Below are 17,833 nucleotides of genomic sequence, written 5' to 3' on the forward strand. Positions count from 1 at the left end.
ACTTTTGGATGCAGGGCTTTGTTGGCACCGTAGGTCACAAAGGATAGGTCTTTGAAGATTATACCAGGGTCCCGGTGCCAGTATCCTTCCTGCTTCTCTATGTGCAGTGGTGGGCAAAGCTTCGCCACACACTCGTGCCTCCTCTTATTCCAAACACACCCTCCCCCGTGATGGTATGAGATTCTTAAATAACCCTTCTTTCTTCTCCTAAACTATCTGGCATAGTGTCATGAAAGTAACTGACAGGTACCGAGGGAATTGTGGGAGGTCAGCCTGCTTCTCCACTAGATCATCACTTTCAAGTGTAGTTACTCTGTGCTATCCCCTGCTACCTATATTCTACAACATCCAAAGCCATTCAGACTCTTTATTCACCATTTACAACAGTGAAATGATCTCTTACATAATGCCTACATTTCAAAACGATACACTGCTGTCATTTTTAGATAGGGTCTCTCTGAAAACCACAGTGGCCTAGAACTCACTATGTGACCTCGAATTCACAGCAATCGTTCTGCTTCATCCTCCCAAGTGCTGGGGTTTCAGGAATGAGTCACCATACCATGTGTGCTGGTCTAGGGATCAAACCCAGGGATTTGTACATTCCAAGTAATTACCCTACCGACTGAGCTGTACCTGCAACCCAGAGTGTTTCAGAATCTGTAGCACTTCTGATCTCATGAGTTTCAGATAATATTCAACCTGTATTTGTTTCTATATACATAATTTAAAACGACGACGAAAGGAGGGTGTGGTGGTTTGAATACGTCTGGCCCCCATGGACTCATGTATTTGAATACTTGGCCACGAGGAGTGGCTAATAGGTCACACTACTAGGTCACACTGGTTGGAGGAACTGTGGGATGGGTCGTGAGTCTGCTCAAGCTCTACCCAGTGTGGAACACAGTCTCCTTCTGCTATCTCTGGATCAAGATGTGGAACTCTCGCCTCCTCCAACACGATGTCTGCCTGGAACCTGCCATGTTCTCACCATGTCGATAATGGACTGAACCACTGAAGCTGTAAGCCAGCCCCAATTAAATGAGTTGTCTCAGTCATGGTGTCTCTTCAGAGATGAGATGAAACCCTAACTCAGTCAGAGGGCCTGGAGAAATGGTTCAACCTTTAAGCACACCTGAGGTTTTGTTCAAGGATCAGGGTTCAGTTCCCAGGATCCATACGGTGGCTCACAACATCTGTAACCCGATTCGAGGGGATCTGACCTTCTCAGGTACCAGCCTCATACGTGGTGTACATACATCCATTCAGACAAAGCATTCACACACATAAAACAAAACAAACAACTCTTTTAAAAGGTTGCAAGGAGATCAGTGCCTTGTTAAAGTTTTCTATAGGAAGGCCTTTTAACCAATTCCCAAATCCCTGATGCTTTTGCTTGGGTGATACATAAGGGCTCCATTTCATGTGGGTGCCACTGCTCTCTGCCCTCGACTGTGTGGAAGGCACGCTTGGCTCACCGGTGAAGGTCATCCAATCCAAACACCTGACCAGAAGTACCACATTCCTCTAGGACAGTGACGCTCAACCTTCATGATCGACTGGTACTGTTTAACACAGTTTCTCAAGTTGTGGTGACCCCCCCCCCCCGACCATAAAACTATTTTTATTGCTACTTCATGGCTGTAATTTTGCTCCTGCTAAGCATCGTAAGGTAAATGTCTGTGTTTACCCAGGGTCTAAGCTGACCCCTGTAAAAGGGCCGTTTGATACCCCCAGAGGGGTCCTGACCCACAGGTTGAAAACAGCTGCTTTAGAGTAAGATATCAAAACAAACATCGGCCTCAGGCCTCCGGCTTTGGTTTTCCTGTTTGTTTGTTTGTTTGTTTGTTCGTTTGTTTGTTTGTTGTAGTTGCTTTGAGACACAGTCTCTATATTCAAGGCTGGCCTTTAATGCTCTTCCAGTGGATTCCCACCTCCTTCAGGTGAATCACTACCACCCGTACCGCTCAACTTCAGATCTGCAAGTAATAGAAAAATTTCATATAACTGTGGTAGTCTGCTTTCTGTAGAGGAATTTTAATCCAGCAACATGGCTGCTCTGGCAAGCAATCACATTCCTTCTGAGTCTAGATGATCCCTCCAGAAGTGAAGACATTCCCTGGATTATAATATGATCTGGCTGGAGTGCAGACACACCCTTAGAACACACTTAATCCCTAACAATGAAGAGAAGGTTAGTTTGTAGAAGGAAAAAAGTCATGTTTGAAAGTGATGTCTAATTGAGGGGCAGACAAAGTTATGAGTCAGAGAAAGATTCGACAGAATGAGTCAGACATAGGATATGCCCAACTCTCAAGAGAATAGCATAGGAAGGAAAGGCTACTTTAGAGCAGTGCAGGGAGAGAGGCGTGGGGTTTGTGTGTGTGTGTGTGTGTGTGTGTGTGTGTGTGTGTGTGAGAGAGAGAGAGAGAGAGAGAGAGAGAGAGAGAGAGAGAGAGTTTTAGCAGGATAGTTTTACAGAGGGGTTGCAGAGAGAACAAGACACAGTTGAAGACAGAAGGAGCCAGAGAATGAGAAGGAACCAGAAGATTAGAACAGATTGCCAAAATTAGTACGAGGTCAAGAAGAACAATTCAGGCAGAAGCTGAGAGAAGCAGAATCGAATCAGTCGGCTTGGAAGATTACATTGTATGGATGCTAGAAGCTTCTGGGCCTAGGCCTAGGGATAATCAGAACAGAAAAAGAAATGCTCTGGGCTCAGCCCAAACCATGTAGGTGTGGCTCTCATCTCTCCATCAAATAAAAGTGAAATTTATGGCTTTCTGTTGTGACAAAAGATCTGAGACAGTCAACTTAAAATGAAGAAAGGAGGCTGGGGATATAGGTCAGTGACACAGCCCTTATTTATCATGAGTGAGGTCTTGTGTTCAAGACCCAGCATCACTAAACAAATGAAATGTAAAAGAGCAGGAAGAGGAAGGTGGAAAAGGACTGAGCTAGCCCAGTGGTAGAGAACTGGTCTAGACACGTGCATACGTGTCCATCCCAAACAGAGAAGGAAGAAGAGGGGTTGGGGAGGAAGTGAAAGAGGAGGCAGGAAAGAGGAAACAAACTCAGGAGAGGGCTGGGATCTGGAAGGTTTTAGGTTTGGAATCGGGGACAGTGAGTAGGAGGAGAGGCATTTACACATAGACAGCAGTTAGGTGTTTCTGAGGGGAGTTCCCGCCCATAAGGCAGAGCAGAAGTCCTTTCCTGTAAGGTTCAGAGGCAGGAGACAGGCTCTGTGTCAGGATTGAGGAGTAGTCTGTGGTGTGTGTTTGTGGTCAGGGTGTCTCTGATGTGGCAGTGCAGGGTGAGGAGAACAAGAATGCAGAAAAACAAGTTACTTCTGTTCTAAAAACCAAACTACTGTGATTTTGGTAATTGTCACTGTTCAGCCAAAATAAAGGAGTTTTACAAAATGGTGTGACTGTGACTAAGGAGCTCCATGTAGAAACTGTGAAGGAACAGCCAGGATACTGGAGAAAGAGCTCAGACACCAGCAGAGCACTCACGAGAGGGCTCTTGACTGAAGGAGCTGAGGGGAATTTGAACCTGGTGAAACTCAGGGATGTGTCGAAAATCAGGATTAAAAGCAAACAGAGAAAACTAGAAGAAGAAAGAGAGGAAATATAAGCCATGGTTTGCTGTATTTGCAGGTATTTGTAAAATACTGCAAACAATGTATGAAGATTTAACCAACAGTGCCAAGATCTGCTTGGAGGGTCAGTGAAAGGCAGTGTGTGGGGAAAAGAAGGAAGGGGGCGGTGTTAAAACCACTTCCCATAGATGGAAGATCTGGACTCCAGAACTTTCTACCTGTTCCTGGCAGATCTGTGTAGACTACAGGAGGGCTCTTTACCTCTGGTTTCCATGTAGTTTGTCCAGCAATAAAGCCGGGTAGGAGACCAGCAGGAGTGGAGAAGGAGTTACGTCTGTTCCCGTGCTCATATAAGACTGCTCTAGGAGGTTTCCACCTCCTCCATCCCTGCTCCAGAAACCACTTGGCTACCCGGAATGCTCCCTTTCTGAATTTACATCAGAAGGAGTGTTATCAATTAGATAATTGATATCAGATAGATAATCAAATAGATAATGTAACGAACGTTACATCCTCACAGTCATCTTTCCTCTTCAGCTAATTGCTCCCCCATTCTCTTAGATTCTTTAACCTCCAGTTGAGATTGAGAGCCCCCCCTTGCCGCTTTCCAACAAACCCCCTCTAACTTAGGTTGGCCTTGTCCCTTCCTGTGCCTATAGCTGAATAGTCTAATTGAAGATATTCTGTTCCCAGGCAAGGGATGCTGTGTAGGCATTCATATGCCAGCCATTTGTGGCTTATTCATGTGCATATCCTCTGGTTCCAACCAAAAACCCAATTAAAGGTGCATTTCTGCCATTACCAGCTCTGGCTGTCCCCAACACTGCCTTCCTGAGAACGAGGGAAACCTTCAGTCCTGGCTTCTCCTAGAAATTGGTTTCCCAGAAGCTGTTTCTTAGATGAAAAGAACACTACACAGGGGATTAGTAAAGCATTTAAAGGCCGTTAAACACAGCATCGGAAAGAGAAAAGTAGCAAAACATTGTCATCTAGAAGCCGACTCACGGCCCCCAAGAGGTGGCATCTGCAACAGTCTCCAGAACAAAATAAAGATGTCTCAGAAGGTTCCAAGGTAGAATTCAGAGAAGGGGAAATGCCTTGAAGGAGAACATCAAGATAACTCCACTTACACTCTACGACAGAAATTAGATTAAAACTTCACAGTCATCCTTGGAAATCTCTAGAAATATAGAAGAGAGTTAAGGAAGACTCCCCTGGTGCTGATGAGACAAGCAGAGAGTGGAGCAGGCATCGTGTAAGGCCAAATGCAGAGAAATAAAAACAGTTTTGATCCAGGCCTCCCACTACCTATGACTCTCAAGTGACCACTTGTGCCACTGACTTGCAGAAATAGACTATGAGGGGCCAGGCTGGAAAAATCCAAAACCAGCCTTTACAAAGCCAGAAACAACGACATTGAGTAGTAAGGCTTCATCATTTAATGTAAATGTTTAAGGGCTGTAGAGGTGGCTCAGTGGGTAAAGGTACTTGCCTGACAGCCTAAATTTAATCCCTGGGACTCACGTGGTAGAAGGAGAGAACTGGCGTGACAAGTTGTCTTCTGACCTCTGCATGCACACCTTGATACACACACACACACACACACACACACACACACACACTACACACACACACACTACACACACACACTACACACACACTACACACACACAAACACACACACTACACACATACACTACACACACACACACTACACACACATACTACACACACACTACACACACACTACACACACACTATACACACACACCACACACACTACACACACTATACAAACACACACACTACAACACACAAACACACACACAAACACACACACCACACACACAAACACACACACACAAACACACACAAACACACACAAACACACACACAAACACACACACAGACACACACACGCAAACACACACGCACACTACACACACACACTACACACACAAACACACACACACTACACACACACAAACACACACACACTACACACACACACACACACACACACACACACACACACACAGAAATGGGCATTTAGGATTATTAGGGCTAAGACCACTAACTTACAGTGTGATTACTCAAATGAAAACAACCACGAATGAAGAAATCCAGCAATAAGACTGAACCCCCAGTGAACGTGATTGTTGGGGGGAGGGCGGCAACGGGGGGAGGATGGGGAGGGGAACACCCATAAAGAAGGGGAGGGGGAGGGATTAGGGGGATGTTTGCCCGGAAACCAGGAAAGGGAATAACACTCGAAATGTAAATAAATACTCAAGTTAATAAAAAATAAATAAAAAGAAAGAAAGAAAGAAAGAAAGAAAGAAATCCAGCGATAACCTCAGAGAGGACTGTCCTAGTTTCCACTGTCTTTGGTTCCCAGCTAACTTAGAATAAATAAGTTCACTTCTTTGTCTTGTCACAGATACTGACTTTTGTTAAATGTCACTAAAATTAAATTTCCAACTATGCTTAAACAAAATATGGCTCTGAGATGTTAATACTTGTCAGAGTATCTGAATGCACCCTATCTTCTAATGAGATACAGAGGGTGACACAGACAGTTTAAACGGGGCTTGATTCCCTCCTTAAAGTGTTCATGCACATCGCCCTGGACAAAGAATAAAAGGAACTTTCACCCCACCCATCCTGGCTGCCATTCAAGGGCCAGATGCACTAAGAATGTCGTGCTTAGTGTCATGGGATTCTTGCACACACATGCTCATGACATCGCAATTGCAAACTGCTTGTCATTCTTTTTAAATGTGTATTTGTTGTGTATGTTTAGATTTTGTCTGTAGCTCTGGGGAACCGGGAACTTGCTATGTAGGCTAGGCTGACATTGAACTCACAGATATCTGCCTGCCTCTACCTACAAAGTGCTGGGATGAAAGGCATGTGCCATCACCCAATGTGAGTGTGTGTGCATATGCATGTGTGTGCATGCCTGTGCATGTGCGTGTGTTTGCGTGTGTGTGTGCATGCGTGTGTGTGCATGCGTGTGTGTGCATGCGTGTGTGTGCATGCGTGTGTGCACGCGTGTGTTTGCGTGTGTGTGCATGCGTGTGTGTGTGTATGCGTGTGTGTGTGCATGCGTGTGTGTATGTGTGTGTTTGCGTGTGTGTGTGCATGCGTGTGTGCATGTGCGTGTGTTTGCGTGTGTGTGTGCATGCGTGTGTGTGTGTGTGTGTGTGTACAGATGTCACAGCGCATGTATTAGGGGTCAGAGGACAACTTGCAGGAATCGGTTGTCTCCTTCCACTTTGCGAGTTTGGGGGTGGAACTCAGGTTGTCACGCTTGTGTGACAAATGCTTTTGCTGAGTCATTTCACCGGCCCTGCACTTGGCGTTTTTTGAAAGTGACTCCACGTCTACCAACAAGAGTCTTATAGTGGTGTGCTATCGTTATACTAGTAACTATACGTGTGCAACAAGTGAAAAGTGCAAAGCCCAGCACAGTGTGCGCAATTAGTAAGTACAGATCCCAGTGAGGACGGAGCTGTGGGCAGCCGGTGAGTCTCCAAGACCAGTAGACAGTAGGGACAATGGCCTCTACTGGGTTAATGCACCCAAGAGAGAGGCATACCATGGGCATCGGGTATAGCAGGTCAGACTGAGCTGAGTCAGGACAGATGGGGACAGGGATCCTGATCATCTCTCCCCTTAACCTGGTAACCCAGCTTCTACCTACCTGTGTTTCAGCCAGGCTCTTACTGTAGCACAGTCAGCCCTGATGTTCCTCCCCACAGAGCCTCCCTGAACAGCTGAGGCCACCCTCCTCCCGAGTTCCCCCTCTCCCTGCTCATCTTCCCAGATCAGCCCCAGGGAATAGGAACCAAGCAGAAGGAGATTACTGGGACGGCTAACTCTTCCTGTCCATCGCAAACCCATCCTATACAAGCTCACCTAAAGCAGACCAAAGACGCCACTAGGTGGCGTAACACCGTGGCATGGAGGTCCCTCAGTGGAGCCTGCCAACCCCAACTACCTTATTAACTTAACAATAATGACTGTGCTGTCTAGTTTTGTGTCAACTTGACACAAGCTAGAGTCAGCAAGGAAGACAGAGCCCCAATTAAGAAAATGCTTCCATAAAATAGGACTCTAGGCAAGCCTTTAGGGCATTTTCTTAATTAGTGATTTATGTGGGAGGGCCCGTCCACTGTGGGTGTTGCCATCCCTGGGCTGGTGGTCCTGGGTTCTATAAGAAAGCAGGCTGAGCAAACTATGAGGATCAAGCCAGTAAACAGCACACTTCCGTGGCCTCTGCATCAGCTCCTGCCTCTAGGTTCTTGCCCTGCTTGAGTTCCTGTCCTGACTTCCTTTGATAATGAACTGTTATACGGAACTGGGAGTGAAATAAGCCCTATCCTCCCCACGGTGCTTTGGTCATGGTGTTTCACCCCAGCAATAGTAACAACCAAGTAAGACATCGACACTCCATTCTGACTATTTTGAGTTATCAATCTGAAATGGAATTTCATTGGTTTTGGAGAGCACATTTGATCTATTTCTTCTTATTTACTTCCATTAGTTTAAATTCGGGACAGGTACAGTGTCACACGGATTCTGTGTCCAGTGGCCTTTGCAGGCAGGTCACTTTGGAATTTGGCACGAACCATGCCATGGGCCCGACTTACCTTTCCCCAGATCACTCTGCTTTTGTTTGGTTTGCCTCTAAGAGTTGGTATTTTTTTTTTCCCTTTACACACATACGTACTTGTCTTGCCTAAGTAGAACTCAGTTTCGTTTCGGACAGAAGCACCTTCAATTTTAAGAAGAGCTGTGTGCTTTCTAGGGTTCAGGAAACCTCGTTTGTAGCCAGCAAAAATGGCCATGCACCATGCACCATGCACCATGCACCTCAGCCTTCCAGACATACTTGCTTTTTTTTTTTTATTTATTTATTTATTTATTTATTTATTTATTTATTTATTTATTTGGTTCTTTTTTTCGGAGCTGGGGACCGAACCCAGGGCCTTGCGCTTCCTAGGTAAGCGCTCTACCACTGAGCTAAATCCCCAGCCCCTATTTATTTTTTTTTTAAAAGAAGTCCTGTCCCCAGCAGGCCCCAGAAATCTGCCCCCAAAGTTCAGCAGCAGAAACTTCCCTCACCTCACACATTCAGTCTTTTAAGCAAAACAAAACAGGGTCTCATATAGCTCAGGCTAACGTCAAATTCCTTATGTACTGAGAATGACCTTGAACTTTTCATCCATGTACTCTACCTCTGGAATTCTGGGATTCCAGCCCAGGGTGCACCACTGTGCCTGGTCTGCACAGCATGGGGCATCAGCAAGTTAAGCAAGCACTCCATCAACTGAACCACGATCCAACCTTGCAGGTCTGCCTTCGTAATTTCTTCCTTCTAGGCTCGTTTCCAATTCTATTTCATGACTTCCAATCGAGTAACTTGGGACATTTACGTATTGACTGACGGTGTCTTGTGGGTTTCCTTTTATATTACAGTTGGAGCAGTGTGCTTTAATGTATGCATACAAGTAGGTTCTGATCACTGTGAGAGGGTATGACAAAGTGATGGTTATAAACACAAGATTTGGTGGAACAAGATCGAAAGCCAGCATACTGGTGACTGACCTGCTCTTTACTGGTCCTCTGTTCACTTGGTCACCAGCTCTACCTCCTGCTACTCCTCCCTCCTTCCCACTGGAGCCGTTCCTCTGGCCCCTTAGCTCAACTCTTCTCAGACCTCGTTCTGGGTTCTTGGGACGACAAGACTCTATTGGCTTCATTTTCTCCTGAGAACAAACCCAGCCATTCTGTATAGCTTCCTCAGAGCCTCTCAGGTTCTATCCTATCTACTCAGTCCAACTTGGTCTCCATCTAAAGTCTCTTCTGGGCCTCACTGCAGATGAGGGGGCTACTCTGCCATCAGTGGGGTCAGTGTCCAGTGCTGCTTTATTAAATAGTTGTGTACTCCCCTCAGATGAGCTCCTGGAACTGCTTGGGGCCAGCCTGTCATCTATATGACCTATGCCTTCTTCTCACCTTCTGTAGCTTATTCTCCTACAGCAAGGCACAATGAAGGCTGTTTTCTACAATGGTAGACGTCTTCTAAAGGATGCTGCTACCAAAGTCTTTGTTTCTTTACTTCCTACTGCAACACTCCAGAGCAACCAGGTCAAGTTCGCCTGGGCATCCTTCACTCCACACCGCTACCCACCATGCCAACTGAGTTAAACCCAAAAGATCATTCTGATGTTTTTGTGGTTTCTTTTTTAAATTTTAACACACTTTTAAATTTTACTTTATGCTACTGGATGTTTTGCTGTTATGCTCACCTGTGTTATGCTCACCCTGTGAGTGCAGTGCCCAGGGAGGCCAGAAGAGGGCAGTTGATTCTCTGGAGCTGGAATTGTGGATAGCTGTGAGCTGCCCTGTGGGTACTGGGAATTGAACTGGAGTGCTCTACAAGATCAACCAGTGCTCTAACCACTAAGCAACCTTTCCAGACCTCTGCTTTCTGTAAAAATTGTAAACATCCTGTTAGCCTTTTATCACTGTTACAAAATATTCAAACAAAAAGCAGGCCAAGAGTACAAGAGGGTGACTGAGACAAAGTATACCAAAGCAGGATTACTGAGGAGGGATACTCTTTCAGGGTACTCTCCCTTCCCTCCTCATACTATGACCTACTTGCTCTAATAGGCCCCACTTCCTAGTTTTTACTACTTTCCAATACTGCCATCAAATTATGAATCCATCAATGGAATAAACTTTTTATTAGGTCAAAGCCCTCTTGGTCCAACCACTCGTTGGTAAGACAGTTGCTAATAAGTAGGATCTTAAGAGAAGAAGGGGTGGTTACATCAGGGAGATGATACAACCCATCATGAGCCGATTAAAAAAATAGTAAGAATATGAAAATTCTTAATTACGATATCAACCAACCAGACCAACTGACATTTATAGGACACTCTATCAAAAACAGTATATAAGGGCAAAGGAATGCTCATTTATTTAGTCTTTGGTCTACTAAAGAAACCTCAGCTTTTAAATACATATTAGTCTTTTTAAGGGGGCTGTAAGTGCATACAGTGAATATGTTGAGGTCATAGGAAGCTTCTTTAGGGTCAGTTCTCTCCCTCTAGCATGTGAGCTCTGCAGATTGAGCATGGGTCATTGGATTTGGTGGCAAGAGCTTTTACCCACAGAGCAGTCTACCGACCTAACCTCAGCTTCTTAAGAAGAAAAAAAGGGGGGGGGGAATCACATCAAATATATAATTAGACAACAACAAAATGAACTAGACACCAGTAACAAAGATTTCCTGTGAGACAGCTCAGTAGCTCATGGGTTTGGATGAGAAACATTCCCCAGAGGCTATGTATTTGAGCACTTGGTCCCTGGTTGGTGGAGCTCTTTGGGGGAAGTCTGTGGAATATTTTAGGAGGTGCATGGCTCAGGGAGTGGCACTATTAGAAAGTGTGGCCTTGTTGGAGGAAGTGTGTCACTCGGGGGTGGGCTTGGAAACCCTCCTCCTAGCTGCCTGAGAACGCTCAGCCTGTCCCTGGCTTCCTTTGGATGAAGATGTAGAACTCTCTGTTCCTCCTGCCTGGAGGCTGCCCTGCTCCTGCCTTGATGATAATGGACTGAACCTCTGAACCTGTAAGCCAGCCTCAATTAAATGTTGTTCTTTATAAAACTTGCATTGGTCATGGTGTCTGTTCAAAGCCATAAAACCCTACCTAAGACATGCTCCCTGCCTCTGCTTTGTGTGTGAGGATAAAATTGTGATTAGCCAGCTTCCTGCTCCGTCATGTTATGCCTTCCCTGCCACAGTGGGCTTTATCCCTCAAGAACCATAGGTTAAAATAAACCTCCTGGTTCCTTAAGTTGTTTTGGTCTTGGTATTTTATCACAGTTACAGGAAAGTAATCAATAAGAGTGAGTAAAGACACTGCCACCTACTCTGCCAACCCGAGTTCAATCCCCAGGACCTAATGGTGGATGGAGAGAACCAATTCCCAAAGGCTACCCATTCACTGTGGCATATGCACACATATGTGCGTACATAAAAATAAATAAATGTTCAAAAAGAATGTATTCTATCCCACAAAGAGTGAGTTCACTGTATATATAGGGGGGAAAGAGTTTGTCAATGGATTGTGAGGTGAGCCAGGGTGAGGTGGGACTTTGATAAATAAATGACGCCAAGGAAGATGGAGAAGAAGAAAGTCAACCTGAGTGACTTTGGGAAACAGTGTACTGACTGGTAGCTACCAAAAGAAATATCTGGAAACTTTTTTTTTAGTTGATAATTGGTTTCTCATAGGGTTTGGGCAAGCAATTCTGGGACTCCTTTATATTAGATTTCAACAAGGATAAAATGTTCACAAATTGTGAACAACTTTCCCTATTGCACAAAGGGGCAGTTCTGTACACAGAGCTTTCTGTCTTCTTTCCTTTCACCTGTCGCCCAAATCAACAACTATGTTCCTATTTGTTTCAGAATGGGATTCATTGTGGATGAAACAGTCTGTTTACTGCTTCATCTGTTCAAAGACATCTGGGCTGTTTCCAATTCAGGTGCTAAAGTTGCTACAAACATTTCCATTCATAAATATTTGTGGAAGTTTGTGACTTTTAAAGCCTTACTTTTTATGATGGTTTTTAAACTCTTTAACCACCCTTATAGTCCAACACCCATCAGAGGTAGTGGAAAAGAAAGGATATGGGGAAAGTGGACCTGTTTAGAAAGGTTTTTTGGAGCAACTCCCTTCTGTGTTGTCAGAAAACGGGCAGTTTAGTTTACAGGGTAGTAGTGGCAGTTCCATTCACTCATAAACTATTCACCAATACAACAGCAGTCCAGTTTAGTAGAGGAATCGGGAGCAGTGGTACTACCTAGCAGAGACAGTCAGGCTTCGGCCTTAGCATAAGTCAGCAGGAGGGACCAATGTGGATTGAAGTCTATACGCAGGTGAGGGCAAGCACAAGATAAGGTAAGGCCCGTGATTGGACAGTGAAAAAGTAAGGCGGGTACAGAGTTTTGGAGAGAGGAAAGAGAGAGGAGGAAAGGAGAAGAACCAAGATGGAGGCAGAGAAGGACGACCCAGATCTGTGTGGCTTTAAACGGCCACAGGTAGCAATGAATATTTTACAGGACAAATTGTCCTATCTAGGTGGGCAGTTTATATCAATGTCAATTGGTTCTGAGTTTATTGTGTAGACATTTTGTGGGTGAGAATTTACTGATATAAATCTGATTGATAAATTATAAGCCTCTAGAGTTTTGCTTTTAATGGGTTACTGAAAATTGTGACTAATAACCACAGAGGGTGGATGGCTGAATGGGGCTGGCGTGGCGGCGCCCCAAGCCGTGGGAACTAGAAGGGCCGACACTTCTGGGGCTAGCCATGGTGGCGAGATCACCACAGGGGACAGAGAGTAGCCAGTGGCAGCATGGGGTGGAAATTGAGAACTTAGCAAGCCAGGTGGAGATATTTTGAGAACTCTGGACCAGAGAGTCGGCCAAGATGGAAACACCCCACTAGTGCCATGGGGCCAGCTGGTGCTGGTGCTATTGTGACACGGAGTCTCACCATCTTTTTATATTATTTACTGCTACACACCAAGGCCAACAGGAACGCCAGAAGAAGATGTCTGCTGTGCCTCTCTCAGCAAAGCAAAGATCAGAGAGGCTGGGAGACTAACAAGCTGTGTACAGTTAGTTCTATAAGCCAGCCTAGCTCAGCGTCTGTCTCTGTCAATCAAGTTTTTTTTAATGCTCCCTTCAAACATCACGTGCCTTCCACAGGTCTTATCTCAGCAAGGGTCTCAGCACGTGGGTCTGTCTCAGTTGACATCACTCTGCCAATCAGCATGAGTTCTAAGAAATTGTAGCACACCACCAGAGAGTTTTTTTTGGTGTTTCTCTCTATGGAGTCTTGACAAATGCAGTTCTGCTATGCAGTGTAAGGCGGACCAATACATGTGTGTCTTTAGCAAAGAATCCTTCATCACGTGTTCCTTCACGTGCTTGCTTTAGCAGAACATCCTCTCTCCTGTGTCTGCTTCAGCCAAATGTTCCTTTATGAGTCTGCCTTAGCCTTTTGCCTGTGTCCACTTCAGCTAAACGTACCTTCACGTGTTTACCCCAGCAAAACACCGTCCAAATGAATTTCCAATGAACCCTTAAGTTTCCACTTCAGAAGTTGGTCTTTACAATCCCACTTTCACCCTGCCCTAAGTGCCACCAACTTGGAGCCATGTTTTCATTTTTCCTTGGCTTCCACATACTCAACAGGGTTAGGCTGCTTAGGCTCTACATTCGTAGAGCCATGGCTCTGTCTGGTGTTGTGAGGCCGAATCTTGTAAATTCAGACTCCAGTTTAGAGAACCTGACCTAAGTTTGAACTCAAGTAAACTAACAGGCCGGTACCTAGCATTAGTTTCCAACAAATGCTAGCTTCACACCCCAACAAAACGTGAGCCTAGTTCCAGTCTCTAGGCTAATCCCCAACAAAACCAGCGTCTCTGGGTTATTCCTCCAACAAACCTGCACCCTCAGGTTACAAGCCCACCTCCTGCCTAACGACCACCAATGCAGAGGGGAGCAAAAATTGTTTATGATGTGACTCACAGCACCAGCCATCTACGTTAAAGACCACAGTAGCTTTCCAATTAGATGCTTGCACACATACTCCCTGCTTGCTGCTTACTATAAAGCCTTGCCCCGATAGACATTCAAGGTTCCCACCACCACCACCAAAACCGTCCTACGTGACAGTGGTGCGTGGGAGGAGGTGCAAGCTAGCTCAAATAGAATAAAGACCTTGCTATGAGTGACAAGGTCTTGGGGGGGGGCATCACTAACATTTTCCTGGCACTACAATGTTTCTTCAGGATGAGCCTTGGATCCTGGGGTCATGTTTTCTGGGCAGGAATACTTTGGAACTAGTACTGTTCTCAGGGCCTCACGTCGGGGGATCTGATTCTATTGTCTGCCAGATTTTTCCATCACAGTATTCCTTATCCTTTTGAAAGTCAAGAGGAATTTCTGGAAGATATTCTCAGTTGCACGGACACCCAGTTCATCAGCAAATTTCCTCTACTCACTAGTCTCAGGCATAGTGAAACTTGCTCCCTGGACCAACCACTGCTCAGGTGGCACGGGTAATACATTTCTATTTTGTTACCCCTTTTACTAATAGCCGGGGCTTATCTCGAGAAGTTGTGTAGTTTTATCTGTCACCTGCCCGTCCACCCATCAGCAGCAGCATGGCTCACAGGTTCCAGTTTCAGTCAAGGGTTTGCACCTCATTCCTACCATTACCTGCTTTGATGCTCAAACTGTCCCAGACCTGGACAGTGGCAGCACCTCCAGGCTGGCTAGCCTGAAACTCACTCTGTAGATCAGGCTAGTGCTGGGATTAAAGGCATAAACCCCCACGCCTGGCCCCCTCTTTCCCTTTCTGGCATTCAGAATGTTCTAGTCTTCCCTTGTACTTTTTCTGACCTTATTTGGAATCTTCCATTTCTTCAATGAAAGCTGGTTCCCCATAAGGAAATGTGTGACCGTGCAGAAAGCAACCTGAGTTGGGAACGTTGGTAGAGTGCTTGTCTAGTTGGTAGGGTGTTTGAGTAGCCTGCACAAGGCCATGGGGTTGATTCCTAGCACCTCATGAACCAGGTGGAGTTCAGGGCCATCCTCAGCTTCTGTGTTGCTTGCTTTTCTGTTGCTATGAGAAGACATCATGGTTGTGGCAATTTATGGAAGAAGCACTTTATTTTAACTTATGGTTGCAGAGGCATAAGACTCCCTCATGACAGCAGGCATGCAGGATGCATGGTGAGACAGGCAGAGGCTGAGAGTACACATCCTCGGCCACACACAGGAAGTGGAGAGGATGCACTAAAAATGATGGAAGTCCTCAAAATTCTCCCCAAGAACATACTTCCTCCCACCAGACCTCTTTTCCCTAAGCCATTAACTGAGAATCAAGAGTTCAAATACTTGAGCCTATGGGGGACATACTTAGTTAAACTATTACAGCTACATTTCAGGTTTGAAGCCAACCTTGGCTATATACAAACCTGTCTCAAAAAAACCCACCAAATAATAAATTTGTGAATTATGGATCTGCTTATTTCTTCTTCTGGAAAGCAGATCCTTTTGTTTTGAAGTCAAGTTTATGAAACATATATTTTACTTTGTTTTTTCTTTTTTTCGGAGCTGGGGATCGAACCCAGGGCCTTGCGCTTGCTAGGCAAGCGCTCTACCACTGAGCTAAATCCCAAACCCCATATTTTACTTTGTAATTTAGAATATAGTGGCTGTCCGTGGAGTTTAGTGTTGGTCACAGACATGAACAGTTCTGCCAAGGAAGAGCTTTATGTTTTCTGCTAATTTGTTTAATGTCACAGACATTAAGAAAACCACGATTCTGGAATGAAGAGACAGCTCAGATGTTAAGGGCACTGAGTGTTCATCCATAGGACCAGGGTTCAATTCTCAACACCTTAGGATGGCTCACAACTGTCTGTAACTCCAGTTTCAGGGGAACAGACACCCTCACACAGAAATGCATGCAAGCAAAACACCAATGCACATAAAAGATAAAAGATAGATAGATAGATAGATAGATAGATAGATAGATAGATAGATAGATACATAGATACATAGATACATAGATACATAGATACATAGATACATAGATAGATACATAGATGGATGGATAGATAGATAGATAGATACATAGATACATAGATACATAGATACATAGATAGATACATAGATGGATGGATAGATAGATAGATAGATACATAGATACATAGATACATAGATAGATACATAGATGGATAGATAGATAGATAGATAGATAGATGATAGATAGATACATAGATACATAGATACATAGATAGATACATAGATAGATACATAGATGGATGGATGGATAGATAGATAGATAGATAGATAGATAGATAGATGATAGATAGATACATAGATACATAGATACATAGATAGATACATAGATAGATACATAGATAGATACATAGATGGATGGATAGATACATACATACATACATACATACATACATACATACATACATACATACACAGACAGATAAGAAAACCACAATTCACTAGTTGATGTACTATTGTCCCTAACTGAATTTTAGTAGGAAGAGCAGTTGTACTAAGAAAACTGTCTTGGCACTTCACATTTGCAAAGTAGAGTATCCATAGCTGCAGTTTCAGATTTTGCATTTAAATTTTTTGGCTTATGTACCCAATGGTGCAGATTTTTAAATTCTTTGGGGCCTTGTGTATTTTTTAAAAAATGAAAAAAAAAACACTAGATTAAATAAAACACGGGCTGAGGAGATGGATCAAAGTTTAAGAGCTCTTGCAGAAGACCTGAGTCTGGTCCTAGCACCCGTAGCAGGCAGCTCAAAACTGCCGGTAACTCAAGCTCCCAGGGATCCAATGCTTTCTGTCATCCATGGGCGTCTGTCTGCATGCACATGGCGTACATAAATTCACACAGGTTCACACAGGCACACACGTACAAATTACGATGCACCTTTGAAGATGGTGTGCATCTATAATCCTAACATCTGTGAGACTGTAGCAAGCAGGTCTCAGGTTCAAGGCCAGCTGAGGCTACATAATGAGATCCTGTCTCACGTAAACAAAACTAAAAATTATCATGTTTTCAATGTATGTGTTAGGTGTCATTCAGTGACATACCTGTTTCACAAAAGCTAATTGCCCACCCTATTTTTTATCCTAAATTATATCCCTGGTCCTAGGGGTCTCCTAGTCACCTGGCTAACAGCTCCATTTCCTGGCCTCCTTGTACGTGGGTGTGGGTGTGTGTCTGAATTCTGACCAATAGAACGTGAGCAAAAATGATTTCTAGATCACCCTTGTAAAAGGACTGTGTGCGAACATCCTATCCTTTTCTCGCTGATCAGAATGCAAGTGTGATACCAGGAGCCAGTGCAGCCACCTTGAGGCTCAGAGGTGAAAGCCTCATGACAGAGACCATGGGACATCTTTGAACTGCCTACCCTTGTGAGAGAAAACTTAAAATTGTGCTTTGTTTAATCACTAGATGTAGGAGAAGCTTGGCTATAACCTAAATAATATTGTCACTACCTTATTCCTCTTTATTGGTACTTATTTATATCTTTATTTATAATTTTATATTTTATATCCAGATTTTTTTTTTGAGACAGGGTTTCTCT

Source organism: Rattus norvegicus, chromosome 4, assembly GCF_036323735.1.
Source record: "Rattus norvegicus strain BN/NHsdMcwi chromosome 4, GRCr8, whole genome shotgun sequence".
Classification (NCBI taxonomy): Eukaryota; Metazoa; Chordata; class Mammalia; order Rodentia; family Muridae; genus Rattus; species Rattus norvegicus.